This window comes from Lontra canadensis, unplaced genomic scaffold (assembly GCF_010015895.1).
Source record: "Lontra canadensis isolate GAN:19392208 unplaced genomic scaffold, GSC_riverotter_1.0 scaffold15, whole genome shotgun sequence".
Lineage (NCBI taxonomy): Eukaryota > Metazoa > Chordata > Mammalia > Carnivora > Mustelidae > Lontra > Lontra canadensis.
In genome coordinates this window covers 21,069,414-21,086,877 of record NW_022631009.1, presented here as the reverse complement: position 1 = coordinate 21,086,877, position 17,464 = coordinate 21,069,414, and the positions used below count along the sequence as shown (strand labels likewise).

The following is a 17,464-nucleotide window of genomic DNA, read 5'->3' as shown; positions in this document are numbered from 1 at the left end:
TCTGACAGTTGTCTTTTGGTTTTGTTAACTGTTTCCTTTGCTGTGCAAAAGCTTTTGATCTTGATAAAATCCCAATAGTTCATTTTTGCCCTTGCTTCCCTTGCCTTTGGCGATGTTCCTAGGAAGATGTTGCTGCGGCTGAGGTCGAAGAGGTTGCTGCCTGTGTTCTCCTCAAGGATTTTGATGGATTCCTTTCTCACATTGAGGACCTTCATCCATTTTGAGCCTATATTTGTGTGTGGTGTAAAGAAATGACCCAGTTTCATTTTTCTGCATGTGGCTGTCCAATTTTCCCAACACCATTTATTGAAGATGCTGTCTTTTTTCCATTGGACATTCTTTCTTGCTTTGTCGAAGATTAGTTGACCATAGAGTAGAGGGTCTATTTCTGGGCTCTCTATTCTGTTCCATTGATCTATGTGTCTGTTTTTGTGCCACTACCATGCTGTCTTGATGATAACAGCTTTGTAATAGAGCTTGAAGTCCGGGATTGTGATGCCACCGACTTTGGCTTTCTTTTTCAATATTCCTTTGGCTATTCGAGGTCTTTTCTGGTTCCATATAAATTTTAGGATTATTTGTTCCATTTCTTTGAAAAAAATGGATGGTACTTTGATAGGAATTGCATTACATGTGTAGATTAGCTTTAGGTACCATAGACATTTTCACAATATTTATTCTTCCAATCCAGGAACATGGAACATTTTTCCATTTCTTTGTGTCTTCCTCAATTTCTTTCATGACTACTTTATAGTTTTCTGTGTATAGATTCTTAGTCCCTTTGGTTAGGTTTATTCCTAGGTATCTTATAGTTTTGGGTGCAATTGTAAATGGGATTGACTCCTTAATTTCTCTTTCTTCTGTCTTGTTGTTGGTGTAGAGAAATGCAACTGATTTCTGTGCATTGATTTTATATCCTGACACTTTACTGAATTCCTGTACAAGTTCTAGCAGTTTTGGAGTGGAGTCTTTTGGGTTTTCCACATATAGTATCATATCATCTGCGAAGAGTGATACTTTGACTTCTTCTTTGCCGATTTGGATGCCTTTAATTTCCTTTTGTTGTCTGATTGCTGAGGCTAGGACTTCTAGTACTATGTTGAATAGCAGTGGTGATAACGGACATCCCTGCCGTGTTCCTGACCTTAGCGGAAATGCTTTCAGTTTTTCTCCATTGAGAATGATATTTGCAGTGGGTTTTTCATAAATGGCTTTGATAATATTGAGGTATGTGCCCTCTATCCCTACACTTTGAAGAGTTTTGATCAGGAAGGGATGCTGTACTTTGTCAAATGCTTTTTCAGCATCTATGGAGAGTATCATATGGTTCTTGTTCTTTCTTTTATTAATGTGTTGTATCACATTGATTGATTTGCGGATGTTGAACCAACCTTGCAGCCCTGGAATAAATCCCACTTGGTCGTGGTGAATGATCCTTTTAATGTACTGTTGAATCCTATTGGCTAGTGTTTTGGTGAGAATTTTTGCATCTGTGTTCATCAAGGATATTGGTCTGTAGTTCTCTTTTTTGATAGGATCCTTGTCTGGTTTTGGGATCAAGGTGATGCTGGCCTCATAAAATGAGTTTGGAAGTTTTCCTTCCATTTCTATTTTTTGGAACAGTTTCAGGAGAATAGGAATTAGTTCTTCTTTAAATGTTTCGTAGAATTCCCCCAGAAAGCCATCTGGCCCTGGGCTTTTGTTTGTTTGGAGATTCTTGATGACTGTTTCAATCTCCTTACTGGTTATGGGTCTGTTCAGGCTTTCTATTTCTTCCTGGTTCAGTTGTGATAGTTCATATGTCTCTAGGAATGCATCCATTTCTTCCAGATTGTCAAATTTGTTGGCGTAGAGTTGCTCATAGTATGTTCTTATAATTGTCTGTATTTCTTTGGTGTTAGTTGTGATCTCTCCTCTTTGATTCATGATTTTATTTATTTGGGTCCTTTCTCTTTTCTTTTTGATAAGTCTGGCCAGGGATTTATCAATCTTATTAATTCTTTCAAAGAACCAGCTCCTAGTTTCGTTGATTTGTTCTATTGTTTTTTTGGTTTCTATTTCATTGATTTCTGCTCTGATCTTTATGATTTCTCCTGCTGGGTTTAGGGTTTCTTTCTTGTTCTTTCTCCAGCTCCTTTAGGTGTAGGGTTAGGTTGTGTACCTGAGACCTTTCTTGTTTCTTGAGAAAGGCTTGTACCGCTATATATTTTCCTCTCAGGACTGCCTTTGTTGTGTCCCACAGATTTTGAACCGTTGTGTTTGCATTATCATTTGTTTCCATGAATTTTTTCAATTCTTCTTTAATTTCCTGGTTGACCCATTCATTCTTTAGAAGGATGCTGTTTAGTCTCCATGTATTTGGGTTCTTTCCAAATTTCCTCTTGTGATTGAGTTCTAGCTTCAGAGCATTGTGGTCTGAAAATATGCAGGGAATGATCCCAATCTTTTGATACGGTTGAGACCTGATTTAGGACCGAGGATGTGATCTATTCTGGAGAATGTACCATGTGCACTAGAGAAGAATGTGTATTCTGTTGCTTTGGCATGAAATGTTCTGAATATATCTGTGATGTCCATCTGGTCCAGTGTGTCATTTAAGGCCTTTATTTCCTTGTTGATCTTTTGCTTGGATGATCTGTCCACTTCAGTGAGGGGAGTGTTAAAGTCCCCTACTATTATTGTATTATTGTGGATGTGTTTCTTTGATTTTGTTAATTCGTTTATATAGTTGGCTGCTCCCACGTTGGGGGCATAGATATTTAAAACTGTTAGATCTTCTTGTTGGACAGATCCTTTGAGTATGATATAATGTCCTTCCTCATCTCTTATTATAGTCTTTGGCTTAAAATCTAATTGATCGGGGCGCCTGGGTGGCTCAGTGGGTTAAGCCGCTGCCTTCAGCTCAGGTCATGATCTCAGGGTCCTGGGATCGAGTCCCGCATTGGGCTCTCTGCTCAGCAGGGAGCCTGCTTCCCTCTCTCTCTCTCTCTCTCTGCCTGCCTCTCCATCTACTTGTGATCTCTCTCTGTCAAATAAATAAATAAAAAATCTTTAAAAAAAAAAAAATCTAATTGATCTGATATAAGGATTGCCACTCCTGCTTTCTTCTGATGTCCATTAGCATGGTAAATTCTTTTCCACCCCCTCACTTTAAATCTGGAGGTGTCTTCGGGTTTAAAATGAGTTTCTTGTAGGCAACATATAGATGGGTTTTGTTTTTTTATCCATTCTGATACCCTGTGTCTTTTGATTGGGGCATTTAGCCCATTAGCATTCAGGGTAACTATTGAAAGATATGAATTTAGTGTCATTGTATTGCCTGTAAGTGACTGTTACTGTATATTGTCTCTGTTCCTTTCTGATCTACTACTTTTAGGCTCTCTCTTTGCTTAGAGGACCTCTTTCAATATTTCCTGTAGAGCTGGTTTGGTGTTTGCAAATTCTTTCAGTTTTTGTTTGTCCTGGAAGCTTTAAATCTCTCCTTCTATTTTCAATGATAGCCTAGCTGGATATAGTATTCTTGGCTGCATGTTTTTCTCATTTAGTGCTCTGAATATATCATGCCAGCTCTTTCTGGCCTGCCAGGTCTCTGTGGATAAGTCTGCTGCCAATCTAATATTTTTACCATTGTATGTTACAGACTTCTTTTCCAGGGCTGCTTTCAGGATTTTCTCTTTGTCACTAAGACTTGTAAATTTTACTATTAGGTGATGGGGTGTGGACCTATTCTTATTGATTTTGAGGGGGGGGGTTCTCTGAACCTCTTGGATTTTGATGCTTATTCCCTTTGCCATATTGGGGAAATTCTCTCCAATATACCTTCTGCTCCCCTCTCTCTTTCTTCTTCTTTTGGAATCCGAATTATTCTAATGTTGTTTCGTCTTATGGTGTCACTTATCTCTCAAATTCTCCCCTCGTGGTCCAGTAGCTGTCTGTCCCTCTTTTGCTCAGCTTCTTTATTCTCTGTCATTTGGTCTTCTATATCGCTAATTCTTTCTTCTGCCTCATTTATCCTAGCACTGAGAGCCTCCATTTTTGATTGCACCTCATTAATAGCTTTTTTGATTTCAACTTGATTAGATTTTAGTTCTTTTATTTCTCCAGAAAGGGCTTTTATATCTCCCAACAGCGTTTCTCTAATATCTTCCATGCCTTTTTCGAGCCCGGCTAGAACCTTGAGAACTGTCATTCTGAACTCTAGATCTGACATATTACCAATGTCTGTATTGATTAGGTCCCTAGCCTTTGGTACTGCCTCTTGTTCTTTTTTTTGTGGTGAATTTTTCCGCCTTGTCATTTTGTCCAGATAAGAGTATATGAAGGAGCAAGTAAAATACGAAAAGGGTGGCAACAACCCCAGGAAAATATGCTTTAACCAAATCAGAAGAGATCCCAAATAGTGAGGGGGAAGAAAGGGGATAAAAAGAGGTTCAGAAAAAAAAAAAAAATTAAAAAAAGAAAACGAATAAAGAAAATATATAAAAAAGAAAAAATATATATATTAGATAAACTAGTTAAAAAATGTTAAAAAAGAAAAGGGTAAAAGTTAAAAAAAATTTAGCAGAAGAAGAGGAAAAAAATTGAAAAAGAAAAAAAAATTAAATTAACTGCAAGGCTAAAGAATCATGGGGAGAAAGCCATGAGTTCCGTGCTTTGCTTTCTCCTCCTCTGGAATTCCGCGGCTCTCCTTGGTATTGAAACTGCACTCCTTGGTAGGTGAACTTGGTCCTAGCTGGGTTTCTTGTTGATCTTCTGGGGGAGGGGCCTGTTGTAGTGTTTCTCAAGTGTCTTTGCCCCAGGTGGAATTGCACCGCCCTTACCAGGGGTCGGGCTGAGTAATCCGCTCGGATTTGCTTTCAGGAGCTTTTGTTCCCTGAGTGCTTTCCGTTGAGTTCCAGAGGACGGCAATGAAGATGGCGGCCTCCCAGTCTCCGGCCCAGAGGAGCCGAGAGCCAGGGGCCCCACTCCTCAGTGCGCCCTCAGAGAACAGCGCCCAATTACTCCCGTCACCCTGGCCTCTGGCCGCGCCCCGAGCTGACCGAGCCTGCAACCGGTTCAAGGTAACCCCAAGCTGTGAGCTCACTCCTCGGCACAGTCTCTGTAGCTGGCTTCCCCATTCTAATACCTGCAAGCTCTGCAACACTCAGACACCCCCGATCCTTCTGTGACCCTGCGGGACCTGAGGCCACGCTGACCCCGCTTGGGCTTCACCCCGGTTAAGCCTCTGGAGCGATTTCCCTCAGCGGAACAGACTTTTAAAAGTCCTGATTTTGTGCTCCATTGCTCCGCCGCTTGCCGGGAGCCGGCCCCTCCCCCCGCGGTCTATCTTCCCGTCGCTTTGGATTCACTTCTCCGCCAGTCCTACCTTTCAGAAAGTGGTTGATTTTCTGTTTCTAGAATTGCTGTTCTTCTTCTCTTCGATCTCCCGTTGGATTTGTAGGTGTTAGCAATCTTTAGATAAGCTATCTAGCTGATCTCTCGCTACATGAAGTAGTCTCAGCCTGCTACTTCTCTGCCATCTTGACTCCTCCCCCCACAGCATCCTTTTTTGATTAAAACTCTTAACAGTGTAGGGATAGAGAGAACATACCTCGGTATCATAAAAATCATATATAAAAAGCCCACAACAAATCTCAGGAACACAGCAGGGACATCTACTCTCACCACTGTTGTTCAACATAGTACTAGAAGTCCTAGTTTCAGCAATCAGACAACAAAAAGAAATAAAAGGCATCCGAATAGGCAAAGAAGAAGTCAAACTCTCACTCTTCACAGATGACATGATATTCTGTGAAAAACCCAAAGGACTCCACCCCAAAATTGCTAAAACTCATTCGGGAATGCAGCAAAGTGGCAGGATATAAAATCAATGCACAGAAATCAGCTGCAATTCTATATACTAACAATGAGACAGAAGAAAGAGAAATTAAGGAGTCAATCACATTTACAACTGCACCAAAACTGTAAGATACCTAGGAATAAATCTAACCAAAGAGGCAAAGAAAGAATCTGTACTCATGAAAATTATAGAACACTCATGAAAGAAATTGAGGAAGACACAAATAAATGGAAAAACATTCCATGCTCATGGATTCGAAGAATAAATATTGCTAAAATGTTTATGCTACCTAGAGCAATCTATACATTCAATGCATTTCCTATCAAAATATCATCAACTTTTTTCACAGAGCTGAAACAAATAATCCTAAAATTTGTAAAGAACCAGAAAAGACCCTGAATAGCCAAATGGATGTTGAAAAAGAAAACCAAAACTGGTGGCATCACAATCCCTAACTTCAAGCTCTATTACAAAGCTGTAATCATCAAGACAGTATGGCACAAAAACAGACACACAGATCAATGGAACAGAATAGAGAACTCAAAAACGGACCCTCAACTCTGCGGTCAACCAATCCTGGACAAAGTAGGAAAGACTATCCAAAGGAAAAAAAGACAGTCTCTTCAACAAATGTTGGTGGGAAAATTGGACAGCCACATGCAGAAGAATGAAACTGTACTTTTCTTACACCATACACAAAAACAGACTCAAAATGGATGAAAGACTCGAACTGAGATAAGAATCTATCAAAATCCTAGAGGAAAATGCAGGCAGCAACCACTGTGACCTCGGCCACAGCAACTTCTTACTAGACATGTCTCCAAAGGCAAGGGAAACAAAAGCAAAAATGAACTACTGGGACTCCACCAAGATAAAGTTTTTGTACAACAAAGGAAACAGTCAACAAAATCAAAAGACAACTAACAGAATGGGAGATGATATTTGTAAATGACATTTCAGATAAGGGGCTAGTATCCAAAACCTATAATAAACTTATCAAACTCAACACCCAAAGAACAAATAATCCAATCAAGAAATGGGTAGAAGACATGAAAAGACATTTCTCAAAAAAGGACATCCAAATGGCCAACAGACACATGAAAAAATCCTCCACATCACTTGGCATCAGGGAAATACAAATAAAAACCACAGTGAGATACCACTTCATACCAGTCAGTAATGGCTAAAATTAACCACTCAGGAAACAACAGATGTTTGTGGTGATTCAGTGAAAGGGGTACCCTCCTACATTGTTGGTGAGAACATAAGGTGGTGCAGCCACTCTAAAAAACAGAATGGAAGCTTCTCAAAAAGTTGAAAATAGGGGCGCCTGGGTGGCTCAGTGGGTTAAAGCCTCTGCCTTCAGCTCAGGTCATAATCCCAGGGTCCTGGGATAGAGCCCTGCATCTGGCTCTCTGCTTGGCAGGGAGCCTGCATCCCCCTCTCTGCCTGCCTCTCTACCTACTTGTGATTTCTGTCTGTCAAATAAATAAATAAAATCTTAAAAAAAAAAAAAAAGTTGAAAATAGAGCTACCTTATGACCCAGCAAGTGCACTGCTAGGTATTTACACTAAATATACAAATGTAGTGATCTGAAGGGGCACTGCACAATGCTTATGGCAGCAAGGTCCACAACAGCCAAACTATGGAAAGAGCCGAGATGTCCATTGACAGATGAATAGATAAAGATGTGGTACAAATATATATATATATGTGATGGACAACTACTAAGCCATCAAAAAAATGAAATCTTGCCATTTGCAACAACATGGATGGGACTAGAGGGTGTTATGCTAAGCAAAATAAGTCAATCAAAGAAGGACAATTATCATATGATCTCACTCATATGTGGAATTGAAGAAACAAAACAGAGGATCATAGGGTAAGAGAGGAAAAAATAAAACAAGATGAAATCAAGAGGAAGACAAACCATAAGACTCTTAATCCTAAGAAATAAACTGAGGGTTGCTGGAGGGGAGGTGGGTGGGGGATGGACATTAAAGAGGGCACATGATATAATGAGCACTGGGTATAGGACCGATAAATCACTGACCTCTACCTCTTAAACTAATAAATTATATGTTAATTAATTGAATTTAAAGAAAAAATAAAAAATAATTTTAAACAAAGTATGATAAATTCAGTGGAAAAAAAATCTCGAACTTTCTATCAATTGAATTGGACATTTAATTTAATTGTTTGTCAAGTTTGGATCTATTCACCTGAAAGGAATCTTTCACCCAGATTTCTTTTAGAGACTATAAAAGCAAAAATCCCCAGTGTTTTATAAAGAGTAATTAATTTATTATTTTACTCTGTAAAATTCAGTGGACAGTCTTCCCTCCACCCTGTGACTTCAGCTACTGTCAACACCACTGTAAGAACTGTTAAGTGGAAAGCAGATAATTAGTTCCTATTTCCTAGTTCCTTTTAGATCAGAATTTAAATTCTTATCACATTACTTTGTAATTGAGCACTTTATGCTAAACCCGAATTCATAGCTTGCTGTGATTAGCATACAAATGGAAGCAAATAATACATTCCTAATTCTCTTTTAAGGATTAAGTTAAACTGTCCATAAACTAATGAGTAATTTTAAAAAATCATAGAATGTCAGTTGCCACAAACTTTTCTACAACTTATGCATTGCTGGAATAGAAATGATTCAGAAGCTCTTTTGTATTAAAGGAACTGTGAAGATCTGAAAAAACTAAATGGATAGTTAACATACAAAATCCTATAAAATAAAAAATAACAGGATGTTTACTTTTAAATTGAAGCTATTGTTTAATATTTATAAAATTATGTGAAAAATAAATGTGAAGAGACTTCAAAAGGAAAAAGGAAAAAGTATATATATTTATGGAGTCAAATCATTCTAATTAAAAGAGATTGTGAGATTGGATTAAAAAGGCAAGATCCAACTACACGGTATCTACAAAAAACTCACCTTAAATAAAGACACAAAGAGGTTAAATAAAAGACTGGAAAAATGCATACCATGTGAAACTAATCAAAACAAAACTGAAGTAGTTTTATTGATATCGGGCAAAGAAGACTGCAGAGAAATTAATGTCAGCAGATAAAGAGGGATATTTCATGATAAAAGGATCAATTTACCAGAATATATAACAACCCTACACATGTAAGAACCCTAAAACACAGGTTATAAAAACATGGAAAACTGAAAGAATTGAAAAGAAAAAAGGACAAATCCAAAATAATTATTGGAGCTTTCAACTCCTCTCTTAATAATTGATACAGTAAGTTTACAAAAAAGTTTACAGTAAGTTTAGAAAAAAATCAGTAAGGATATAGAAGACAAACAATACTATCAACCAATTAAGCTCTTTATTTCATATCTTTTATTTCTAGCTTCTTTATTTATATAATTTTTTTCAATAATTTCCATTGCTCTCATAAATTCTCCTAACTCTTCACAGGTGTTGTTCCCCTGTCACCACATACTTTTAACACAGTAATCATCGTAACTTCAGAGTCCCTGTATGATAGTTCCAGCATCTGGACCATCTCTGGGTCTGGTTTGATAGACTATTTTATCTTTTGACAAAGAATCACTTTTCTTGCTTTTGGAGATGTTGTATTATTTCCACTTGAATCGCAGACAGTCTCCCACTCCCCAACCACAAACACAAAAACTGATATAGAACTGCCTAGTCTAAGTGCCTCTGGGGGAACAAAAAAGGCACATACGTGATATAGGAATTGTGTCCTAATACACAAAGAATTCTTATCAATAGTAAGACAAAAATCCAAAAATAAAAATGGCAAAAAATATGAGCAGACATTTCACAAAAAAATATACATATAGCTAACAAGCACATGAAAAGAAAAAATACCAACAAATGGCTAATGAGCATATTGTCTCATGAGGGAAATAAAAAATAAAACTACAGTAAGATACCACCACCCCCCAAAATGTCTAAAATTAAAAAGATAATACTGAGTATTGGTAAGGATATGGAACAAGAGGATCTCTCATACACTGATATTAGAAATGAAAAGTTAGTCACTTTAAAAAAAAGATGAGCAGTTCTTCTAAACTTATTGGCACACACTTATACAATTCTACTTCTAGGCATTTACCTGAGAAAAGAACAAAATGTCCACCAAAGACTTGTACACATATATTCATAGCAGCCTTATTCAAAACAACCAACAACTAGAAAAAAAAAAATCCAAATGTCCATCAATTAGTAGGTGAATAAACAAACTATGGTAAATCCATACACTAGAGGAGAATACTGAAAGGGTTCTAGTCAAAGCCCCCTCCCCTGCCAAGCTTACAGACAAAACTCATAGGTGTCTGCACTTGGCCCTAATGCTTTGTTTTTCCGGGTCATGGTGCCCCTCCTTCTCAGAAAATAGACCATCACAAAACACATTCTTCTCTAGTAGGACCACAACCCACACCCCAGATAAGCCACGAACAGAGTCCCCCAAAAAACCTGTCACCTCCCGCTCTACCTGGCCAAGAGCTGACCACCTCCTCACACACCCTCCTCCCCCAGGGGCACAGCTACAACCCTCTCACATCCTTAAAACCCCTTAAAAGGCCCAGCCTAATAGAAACGTAGGGCCAACATCTCTCCTGATGTCTGGCCTCTCTCCTCCCTTTGAGAGTGAATGAATTCTGTCCTGCTTGTTGCTATGTGCTTTGTGCAATTCTTTGCCACCCATCTCACTGGCAAAAAAAAAAAAAAAAAACAAAAACCTCTACAAAGATCCCAAACAAATCTCAAAATGATTATTATTGAGCCAAAAAAAAATTTTTTTAAATCAAACCAAAAGAGTAAATGTTATTCTATGTGAATTACATCTCAATAACAATTACCAAAAAAAAAAAAAAAAAGTATCTAAATGTAGTTGTAAGGAGGGATGCCTGGGTGGCTCAGTCGGCTAAGCATCTGCCTTAGGCTCAGGCCATGATTCCAGCATGCTGGGATCGAGTCCCACATCAGGCTCCTGGATCAGTGGGGAATCTGCTTCTCCCTCTCCCTCTGCCTGCTGCTCCCTCTGCATGAGCTCTCTGACAAATAAATAAGTAAAATCTTTAAAAACTAACTAAATAAATAAATGTATGTATGTATGTAGTTGTAAGGAAATTATTCGTGATTATAGCAAGAGCAATTTAGTGGCATGGTAAAGGCAGAAGCCAAACTGCAATGGTATGACACAACAGAATCAAGTGAAGGATAAGTAACAACAATTACGTATCACCCTCCACTATAAGTTTCTGGAAAGGGTAAGTGACTGGAGACAGGAGTTTAAGAAAGAAGATAAAGTCAAACAAACAAAAACCCACTGGAAATGCCTGAATAACTATAGATGCTGTTTTGAATGAATTCGTAAAGGAAAACTGAAAATACAAGTGACAAGAAGAGTTAACTACCAAAGCATGTCCCTGAAAAGGTTGGAAGGAACGAGATCCAAAGCACATGTGGTCGGAACTGACTTAACCTCAAAGGGTTGGGGACACCTTTCTCATTATAATAGGACAAAAGGATGAGCAGACTTAAACAGTAGATTAATGGCAGAAATCTAAGGGAGCTCTTAGATACTGACTTCTATTTGCTTTAGGAAGCCAGAGGGATATTCATCTACTGTGAGTGAGGAAGTTAAAATCTAAGATTTGAGAATACAGGACTGTATTTGAAATAGCCAGAGTGGAGAAAAAAACAAAACAAGACAAAACAAAACACCTCACCAAGTTTAAAAGGATTACTAGATAGCACTGCAGGCTTTTTTGAGGCCTTGTTAGAGAAACATCCATTTAAAATGGCAATTGTTGGGGCACCTGGATGGCTCAGTCAGCTGGGCATCTGCCTTCAGCTCTGGTCATGATCCCAGGGTCCTGGGATCGAGCCCCACAGTGGGTTCCCTGCTCAGCGGGAAGCCTGCTTCTCCCTCTCTTCCTCTGCCTGCTGCTTCCCCTACTTGTGCTATCTCTTGCTATCAAATAAATAAAAATCTTTAAAAAACAAAATAAATAAATAAAATGGCAATCGTCGAGGTTTCGTATTTTCTTCAGCACTGCTCACAAGTCTTAAAGTATGTAAGGAAAAAGCAAATAGTGGAATCAGGCATTTTGCCAGAGACATGCTGCAGAAGAACAATGACATAAAGGAACTAAAGATACTGGTGAAAGAATGGTTAAGACATGGACCTGATAAGAAAGAAAAAAAAAAAGAAAAATACGAAGGGGCTAATAAGCAGGGGGAAAGAGAAAAGTAGATACTATGAACCAAAAACCATATAATATTCCTACTAGAAAAAGAGTCAATCTCTTAAATTTTCAAAAATATTCACTACTATGCTTCAGAAAGCAAAGGTGTTTCATGTCCTTCACGGCTGAACAAGCACAAGGAACTCAAAAGGAGCCAAGCACAAGACACAGTGAGGGAGACAGCTGTACACTAACAACTCTCTTTAATACTAAGCCAAAAGGTAATCCAACCACTACATACTTCCTCAGAAGTTAAAAAAGTTTTCTATAAAGCAGGTTCTTAATCTGGCTTAATTTAAACAAACAAGTCATAGGTTCTCCAAGCGAATCCAGTAAACACTTAATAAGAATTTTCTATTACTTCACAGGTCTCATTTTCTCAACATGTTGGACAATGGAAATGTTACCAGTGTAACTGAGGAAAAAAGATGGTCTCTGGGGTGTTTGTCAAGTGAAAACACATGATTTACTTTGGTAAACAATTCCTGTTTTATGTCATTTGTCTTTATTTCCTCTTTCCCTTTCTGGTGTTTTAAGTGAAAACTAATCATTTCAATAATGGTTTAATTTTAAATAATTTTTATTTGTCTGCTTTGAAAACCCTTACAGCTAAAAAAAAAAAAACCTCATAATTAAAAGCCAATTTAAAATACATATACACATACACACACATTTTCCTATTTTATTGCCTTGGCAAACACAATATAATGAGCATAATTTCATCTAAACTTGACATACTGTGGTTTTTAACATCTTGGGATTTCATCTTAACTCTATGTTTTTAACCAGAGGTCCAAAAAATTCTTAACTAGTGCCTTTAGAGCACACACTATCCCAGGTATGAGGGAATTTTGTGAAGAACAAGTAATGCACAAGAGATTTCTCTTATGGAACTAGCTAGATAGGGTTTATTACATACGTAAGCAGACATACCCCAGAACTGTCTTATTAAAACAAGTCAGTGGCAGTCATTTCTTGGTGGCATGGGACAGAGTGGTCACTGGCCTGCAGAGCAACATGCCTAAGCTTTATTGTGACTACTGATAACTCACGCCTCACCCATGACTTTCTGTCTTTGAGAAAGACACACGCAGAGGCAGGAAACACAAAGATAATGTGAAGACTACTGTCAGAAATTGATGGAAGAGTAGGTTCAGAGCTTCAGCGACAAAACAACCCCTGCATTTCAATATGGAAAAATACCTCTGCTCCTCCTCCTGCAGATGCAATGATCCTACCTCCCCCCAGTCTCCCTAGTCCTCCTGGCCCTGGGATGATGCCTGCATCCTATATGGGGGGCCCTCCTCCTCCTGGGATGATGCCGGAGGGACCTGCTCCTGGAATGAGACTGCCTATAGGAGGCCACATGCCAATGACAATTGGGCCCCCAATGATGAGACTTCCTGCCCATCCCATGACGATGCCCATGCGGCCAGGAATGACTCGACCAGACAGATAAGGAGAGACAGGAACTTCTTTTTTCTTTTTTTTTTTTTTAAAGATTTTATTCATTGGACAGAGATCGCAAGTAGGCAGAGAGGCAGGCAGAGAGAGAGGAAGGGAAGCAGGCTCCCCGCCAAGCAGAGAGCTCGATTCGGGGCTCGATCCCAGGATCCTGAGATCACGACCCGAGCCGAAGGCAGAGGCTTTAACCCACTGAGCCACCCAGGTGCCCCGACAGGAACTTCTTTATATCCATTTTATATTACTCGCTCTACTTCCCCAGCAGACTATGGTGCTGAGACTCTGGGTGTTTTCTAATGACATGACAAGGAAAACTTGCTCCCCCTTCCTATCAAAGAGAGAATAGTTTTTGCAGGGGAGTAGTGACCAAAAAAAAAAAAAAAAAGGCGATTTTCATTTTACTGTGAAATGTGAAAATAAAACTGTCAACTGTTTCAGTTAAAAAACAAACAAGTAGCTAATACTGTCTTTTCCTTTCCTGTCATTTGACTTCTATCTCATAAAGCAGGAGAGAACATAATCTATTATACTGCTGTTGCTAATACCGTAAAGAAAAGCAGTCTTCTCCCACATTGTTTTCAGACATTAGAATTCTTTTTTTTTTTAGCTACAACCAACTTCTCTAGTAATTCAGTATGCAAATGCCCACTTCAATCTTACCCTCATCTACAAATTTATTTATCTCACTTTTGTGTTTCCTGTTCACTCCGGAATTTCTGTTAATATTTTTTCCAAGGTCCCAATACAAAGTTTTTTACATCTTCAATGGGAGGGTGGAGGAATCATTCTATATTCACTAATTTCAGTTTTCTCCGCATTCTCCTCAGTATTTTATCACTCAAGAATAAGTTACAAAAAATTACACCAGGGCCACCAGGGTGGCTCAGTTGTTAAGCATCTGCCTTTGGCAAAAAATTCCACCTCAAATAAGAGTTTTACAGTGATATATTGTCTAATATGCTTGTCTTTTAGAGATGCATACTGAATTAGTCAAGAAGGCTATGAGGGGCGCCTGGGTGGCTCAGTTGGTTAAGCATCCAACTCTTGATTCGGCTCATGCCATGACCTCGGGGTCGTGCGACTGAGCCCCATTTGGGGCTCTGTGTTCAGTGTAGATTGTGCTTGTCCCTCTCCCCCTGCTCTTCCCCCAACACCTGCTCACATGCTAATAAATAAATAAAATCTTTAAAAAAAAAAGATAAGATATAATATCTTGAGATTACTTCAAAATACCAAAGGGTGAGGGACATGTATGGAAACATAAATTATGTAAGATTGGCCAGATGTACTAAATTGTTCAACAACGGTGATGGGTACAGAGGTTTATTCTCTCTTCTTTACAAAACTATTTCAAGTTTTCCATAATAAAAAAAAATTTTTTAAGAGTAAATGGTAGGTTGGAGCGCCTGGGTGGCTCAGTGGGTTAAAGCCTCTGCCTTAGGCTAAGGTCATGATCCCAGGGTCCTGGGATCAAGCCCCACCATCCCGCTCTCTGCTCAGCGGGGAGCCTGCTTCCTTTCCTCTCTCTCTGCCTGCCTCTCTACCTACTTGTGATCTTCCTCTGTCTGTCAAATAAATAAATTAAATCTTAAAAAAAAAAAAAAAGAGTAAATGGTAGGAATTAAATGAATTGGTCTAGGAAATAAAAAATTTATATTCCTTGTAAATTATAATAAAATCTAGAAGTAAATTAAATGCCTGAACATATGTTATTAATTAACTATAGAACATCTATTCATGAGATTATCAAGTAGCCACTAAAAATCATCTGTAGAAAACTCACTAACAAAACAATTGAAAAATATATTGCTAAAAGAAAAAACAGCAGGTTACAAAATAATGCGCACAGAAGTAAATCATTTTCATGTTTTCTTTTAAGCACAGGTGTATCTGCATACATCCATTCACACAAACACAATGGCACCAAACTACCAGTAGACTTTGATTTGTTCACTGCTATAATCCTCAGCACCAAAAACTGTGCTCTGGACATAAGAGGAATTCAAATATTTGCTGCAGGTAAATCTTTTAGGATTCCAAGCACCAAGGTTTGATTTGGGGGGGGGGGGGGTGTCACTCTATCTTATGCTTTTGTTTCATAAGTTTTCTAAAATAAATATTCATTTTTTTATATAATTGAGGGAAATTTTTAAAATTGTATCTTATAAGAAAATTAAAATTTTTCTGCATGACTCAACAATTGTTTCATGAAATGCATTCCATAAAATCATTTTATACACTAAAAAGAAAGGCCTCTTTATATAGGCTGAACTAATAAACTAACCATGACAATCAGAACTAGTAAAATCAGTATCTGTTAATCAGTCTTACTCCTGTGAGTGAATTTTGCAACTGCTTACAAAATACCATCTTTAGAAAAACTAAACTTTTTTTTTTTTTAAGATTTATTTATTTATTGGGATGCCTGGGTTGCTCAGTGGGTTGGGAGTCTGCCTTTGGCTCAGGTCATGATCCAAAGGTCCTGGGATCAAGTCCTGCATAGGGCCACCCACTCGGCGGGGGGCCTGCTTTGCTCTCTGCCTGCCACTCCCCATTTGTACTTTTGTACTTGCTCTCTCTCTCTCTGCCAAATAAATAATCTTTTTTTTTTTTAATTTGACAGAGAGAGAGAGAGAGAGAGAGACAGCATGAGAGGGAGGGGCAGAGCAGGAGGGAAAGAGAATCTCAAGTAGACTCAGTACTCAGTGTGGAGCCTGACATAAGGCTCAACCTCACAACCCTGAGATCATGACCTGAGCTGAAACCAAGAGTCGGTCAGTTGCTTAACTGACTGTGCCACCCAGGCATCCCCCAAAACTAAACTTTCTAAAGTGCATCTTCATAATGGGTAAAAAACTGACCAAACTGTTTTTAAAAATTCATCCATTTACATCCACTTAATATACACTTACTGAATTTGTAGACAATAAGCTACATGCTGGGGTAAGGCAAAGAAAGTTAAGATACAGCCCATGACAACCCAGAACTCCTAATAAAGTAGGAAAGACAGATACATAAGAGCTAAACGAAACATGGGATGCCTGGGTGGCTCAGTGGATTGAGCCACTGCCTTGGGCTCAGGTCATATCCCGGGGTCCTAGTATCAAGTCCTGCATTGGGCTCCGTGCTCAGCGGAGAGCCTGCTTCTCTCTCTGCCTCTGCCTGCCACTCTGCCTGCTTGTGCGAGCGCACGCACGTGCATTCCCTCCCTCCCTCTCTCTTTCCCTCTCTCTCTCTCTCTCTGGTAAATAAATAAATAAATAAAATCTTAAAAAAAAAAGAGCTAAACGAAATGTAATAATAAAGGTAGTTAACATTTATTAGGGCTTTTATTGGCCTTATGCTGAGCACTTAACAAGCATTTTCTCCTTTAATCTCTGTAACAACCTTTTTGGTAGCTGTTAAAATATTCTCAGTTTTTAATAAGAAAACTAAAAACTAAAAGTTTTTAATAAGAAAACTTTTTAATAAGAAAACTAATAAGAAAATAAGAAGTTAAGTGACTTTGCCAGGCACTAAGTCAATAAATAGCAAAACGAAATCAAACCAACATCTGTCCAAGAGATAGTATGGAGCCTCTCACTGTTAGGAAGCTAGGAAATATGAAAGCACACTCATTAATTCCCATTTATTACTACCTCAAGTACCATATTTTTAAGGGGGAATATTCTTTTATAAGTGTTCCCAGGAATTTCTCATCCTCAAATTAATTAGTTATTTCTACTTTGAAATGTACTATTACAGACACGAAATATGATCTCTTAGAACAGGATTTAGCAATTTCATTTTTTCTCCCAAAGCTACAGTATGCACTCAAGAGATTAAACAGATAAACTTTTAGCTTATTTTGTGCTTCTTAAATTCCAAATCACCATACCATATTATATGAGATGATAGATGGTCTAGGCAAATA

The 17,464-nt window shown here is 38.4% G+C and overlaps 1 protein-coding gene and 1 pseudogene across 1 annotated transcript in view; one reads left to right on the top strand and one right to left on the bottom strand.

Moving 5' to 3' along the window:
- The window catches only part of STK3 (serine/threonine kinase 3), a 275,492-nt gene that overhangs the window by 238,787 nt on the left and 19,241 nt on the right, over window positions 1-17,464 (bottom strand). The gene's annotated exons all lie outside the window — the stretch shown is intronic.
- Window positions 13,105-13,546, top strand: LOC116868361 (annotated as a pseudogene).